Source organism: Patagioenas fasciata, chromosome 13, assembly GCF_037038585.1.
Source record: "Patagioenas fasciata isolate bPatFas1 chromosome 13, bPatFas1.hap1, whole genome shotgun sequence".
Classification (NCBI taxonomy): domain Eukaryota; kingdom Metazoa; phylum Chordata; class Aves; order Columbiformes; family Columbidae; genus Patagioenas; species Patagioenas fasciata.
The window spans coordinates 24,604,567-24,609,233 of record NC_092532.1 but is presented as its reverse complement, the minus strand read 5'-3'; the positions used below and the strand labels follow the sequence as shown (position 1 = coordinate 24,609,233).

Below are 4,667 nucleotides of genomic sequence, written 5' to 3'. Positions count from 1 at the left end.
TGCAGGAGCTACAGTGTGCTGTGGGGCAGCATTGCTGGCCTATGGGCGAGTGTGAAGCAGCTATGGTGTTTTCTGGAACAGTGCTGTTGATCTATAGGGCAGAGGAGCCATGGGGTGCTGTGGGGTTACACTGTGGGTCTATAGGGCAGAGTGAACAAGATATGGGGTGCTGTGGAACAGCACTGTGCATCTATGGGGCAGAGTGGAGACATAGGGTGCTGTGGAGCAGTGCTGTCCATTTATGGGGCAGAGTAAAATCAGCTACGGGGTGGTGTGTCTGTATAGGGCAGATTAGAGCGGCTACAGGGTGCTGTGGATCTACAGGGCAGAGTAGAGGTGCTATGGGGTGCTGTGGGTCAGTGTGTGGGTCACTCACCTGCAGGGTTTCAGCCTCTTCAGGGGTGTTTCACCCCACAACAGCCCCATTGACCCCATAGCCCCCCTGACCCCCACAGCCACCCCATAGACCCTTGTGACCCACCCATAGTAGGCAGTGCAGGCGTGGTCGGGGGGGGAAGGGTGGTCAGGTGGACAGAGGTGTGGGGTGCTGTGGGGCAGCACTTTGCACCTATGGGGCAGAATGCAGCACCTAAAGGCTGCTATGGGGCAGCTCTCTGGGTCTAAGGGGCAGAGTAGAGTCCTATGGGGTCCTGTGAGGCAGTAGTGTGGGTCTATGGGGCAAGGTCAGTATGGGGTGCTGTGAGGCACTGCTATGGATGTATGGGGCAGAGTACAGCAGCTATTTGGTGCTGTGGGGCAGTACTGGGCATCTATAGGGCAGAGTGGAAGAAATGAGGTACTCTGGGGCACTGCTGTGGATGTATGGGTCAGAGCACAGGAGCTATATGGTGCTGTGGGGCAGTACTGGGCATCTATGGGGCAGAGTGCAGGAGCAATGGAGTGTTGTGGGGCAGCACTGTGGCTCTATGGGGCAGAATGGAGCAGCTGTGGGGTGTTGGGCACTTCTGTGGATCTATGGGGCAGAGCGGACGATGTCTGGGGTCCTGTGAGGCAGTGTTGTGGGTCTATGGGGCAGAGTGTAGGAGCTATGGAGCATTGTGGGGCAGTACTGTGGGTCTATAGGGCAGAGTACAGGAGCTATAGGGTTCTGTAGGGCAGCACTCTGCATCCATGGGGCAGACTGAAGACAAATCAGGTACTCTGTGGCACTGCTGTAGATGTATGGGGCAGAGTGGAGAAGCTATGGGGTGCTGTGGGATAGCAAGCAAGAGCTATAGGGTGCTGTGGGGCAGTGCTGTGGATCTATAGGGCAGAGTGGAGGTGCTATGGGGTGCTGTGGGTCAGTGTGTGGGTCACTCACCTGCAGGGGGTTCAGCTTCTTTCATCCCACAACAGCCCCATTGCCCCCACAGCCCCCCTGACACCCACACCACCCCATAGACCCTTGTGATCCCCTCCGCTTCCCCACCATGGTGTGCAGTGGAGGAACAGTCAGGCGCGGAGGGGGGGGCGCGCGCGGTCAGCCGGAGTTGGGGGGGGGGGTGGGCGCGGTCAGCCGGAGCAGGGGGGGCGCGGGCAGCTGGAGCGGGGGGGGGGGGGGGGGGGCGCGGTCAGCCGGAGCGGGGCGGGGGGGGGCGCGGTCAGCCGGAGCGGGGCGGGGGGGGCGCGGTCAGCCGGAGCGGGGGGGGGAGGGGCGCGGTCAGCCGGAGCGGGGAGCGGCCAGGCTGCCTTCACTGTTCTCTGAGCAGGAGCTGCAGGAGGAAAGGGAAGGAAAGGGCCGTTATTTGTGTCACAGTCCTGTCAAACAGCCTCAAATCCCCCCACTTCAATCTTAACTTAGTGGGCAAATTATTTGCCAAAAAATGGATCTTAAAAGCTTCCTTGACAACAAATAATCCTAAAAACAGCCCCAAAATCAAGTAAATTGAATTTGAGACCAAACAGCCTTAAAAATCTCAAAGACCCACCCAAATATGGTCCCTCACAGCTTTATATAATAAGATATATATGTAAAAATAGATTAGATACATTACATAGTAATTATATATATTAATATAGATATTAATATTATATAATGAATATAATTATTAATACATTATGTTATATATGTCATTATATATTAAATATTAATTACATTAAGTAATATCAATGAATATTAGTTGATTAGTTCATTGTATCAGATTATATATTATATATATTTCTACTATTCATCAAATAATATCATTTATATTAGTATATTACTATATTGATTTTATATATTTAATGTTAATATATTATTTAATAAATAAATTAAATTGAAATATATTAAATTAAATTAAAGAATTTAAATGTAAATTAAACTAAATTAAAAAATAAAAATAAATTTTAAAATACAATGTAAACAATTAAGTGGGTTTAGGGAGGCGGCGACCAATCAGCACCTTCCTCTCCTCAGAGGCAGCGACCAATCAGCACCTTTCTCTCCTCGGAGACAGCCGCGCGGGGCACAGTCAGTGGAGGCTTTCCCGCCAGACGGCACCGGCCAATCAGCGAGCGCCTCCTCGGCCCCCTCAGCGTGAGGGGAGAACGGGAGGGGGAGACAAAACGGCGGCGGGTTAAAAAAGCCGAATTTGTTCCTGCTTAAATATTAATTCAGTAAATTATCCATAAATAGATTTTAAAAGCTTTTTTTGGGGTCCAAATCAGCACCAGATCTGGGACCTCCAGCTCCGGACACGTTCAGTAAAGTGAATTCAGCCCCAAAACCCCTCAAAAAGCAACGAAATGCCCCTCCCGACTTTAAATACAATAATTCACACACTTATCTCAAAAACTATTTAAATTGTTTCCACAATTAATAATTTAAACAATTAAGCGGCTTTAGGAGCCTCAGAACCGCCCAAAATGCTCAAAAAAAAAAAAAAAACGAACTCAAAATCTCAGAAAGCCCCGTTTCAATGTTATAGTTTAAATTAACAAGTGGTTAAAGGAAAAAGCCGCATTTGGACTCCCCAGATCGCCCCCCGGTCTTTAAATATTAATCCACTGTATAAATTCTTATCAATAAGTAGATTCAAAAACCTTTGAAGTCGCAAATCGGCTCCTCAAACTTTAACCGCGTTACATAAACTTTTTAAAAGCCGATTTAGACCCAAACGGCCCCAAAACGGCTCCTCCCCCCCCCCCCCGGATCCGCACTGAACGCGCTCAGCGCCCTCGGGAGTCAAACACAGCGATGTGACATTAATAAATCAACAATTACATTCTAGGAGCCTCAACCCGCCCGAGATGTTCCAAATAAAACCTCTAAACATAATAATTTCAATAAATACGGGCTCTAAAAAAACCCTGATTTGGACTCAAAATCCCAGGGAAAAGCCCCAGATCCCCCGAGGTTTAAACTTTAATTCTCCTGACACACCGTCAATGAACGGATTTTAAAGGCGCCTTTTGGCACAAATCGGCGCCCAAAAAAACCAAAAAAATACCTAAAAAAACCTTTTACAAGCCGAATTCGACCCAAACCAGCCCCGATTGCTGAGAAAATCCCCGGACCGGCTCCTCCCGCTTTAAACACGATTTAAACCGCTAAAGCGGCTGCGGGAGCCTTAATCCCCGCCCCCCGTCACAAACCCGCGGCTTTAGAACCCCCAGCACAGCCCAGCCCGCGGTCCCTCATGAACCCGCCGAGCCCCGGTTAACACCGCACGGTAACGACCGCCCCAGCCCGCCTGCTCACTGATTCCGGCCGCCGTTCCCGCCGCTCCCGGGGTCCCACGGCGAATGGGGGGGGGGGGGGGGGGGGTGCTCAACCGGTTCGTCAGCGCTGAGGACCTCGAGCAGCCGCCGACGCAACCACCTTTCTGGCCCTGCGAGCGCTCTGCGCCGACCTATTTATCGCCTCGTAGTCCCGCCCGGTCCTGCCCCCCGCCCGCCCTCCGGCCAATGGGCGAACCGCCCGCCTCAGCCGCGCTGCCCAATCAGCGCTTCGTTGCTGTGGGCGAACGTCGGCGGGAAAACGGCGACCAATCAGCGCCTTTTCTACCTCAGGTGCGCTAGCGAATCAGCGCCTGACACTGGGAAGCCGAACTTCGGCGGGAAGGTAGTGACCAATCAGTGCCTTCCTCTCCTCAGCTATACGGTGACCAATCAGCGCCTTTCTCCCATCCCCTGGGAGAACCCCGCGTGGGGATGAGCCAATGGACGACTTCCGCCGCTGACTCCGTTAGCCAATCAGCGAGCGCCTCCTCCCTCCCTCAGGATAAAACAGCGAATGTGAGGGGAAAGGGAAAACAAGATGGCGGAAGAGGAGGTGTCATGACGGCAGTGATTGAGGAGGAAGGGGGGGGAGTCGGGGCTGGGCAAAAAAAGCGGCTGCTCTTTGGGCAGCGGCAACGATCGGGGGATGTGGGGGGCGGAAAAGCGGCGGCTCCTCAGGCAGCGGCAGCAGCCATCGGGGGATGTAATGGGCGGAAAAGCAGCGGCTCCTCAGGCAGCGGCAGCAGCGATCGGGGGATGTGGGGGGCGGAAAAGCGGCGGCTCCTCAGGCAGCGGCAGCAGCGATCGGGGGATGTGGGGGGCGGAAAAGCGGCGGCTCCTCAGGCAGCGGCAGCAGCCATCGGGGGATGTAATGGGCGGAAAAGCAGCGGCTCCTCAGGCAGCGGCAGCAGCGATCGGGGGATGTGGGGGGCGGAAAAGCGGCGGCTCCTCAGGCAGCGGCAGCAGCC

The 4,667-nt window shown here is 53.3% G+C and overlaps 1 long non-coding RNA gene across 2 annotated transcripts; it reads right to left on the bottom strand.

Moving 5' to 3' along the window:
• Positions 1–1,011: 1,011 nt before the first annotated feature.
• On the bottom strand, positions 1,012–4,144 carry LOC136107476 (uncharacterized). 2 transcript variants are annotated; one of them, XR_010652285.2, is made up of 3 exons: positions 3,680–3,764; positions 2,382–2,509; positions 1,012–1,712 (listed from the first exon to the last, which is right to left on the bottom strand). It is a non-coding gene; the product is annotated as an uncharacterized lncRNA (long non-coding RNA). The 2 variants fall into 2 exon arrangements; XR_011741268.1 differs by having other exon boundaries at positions 2,382–4,144.
• Between the last annotated feature and the right edge of the window lie 523 nt (positions 4,145–4,667).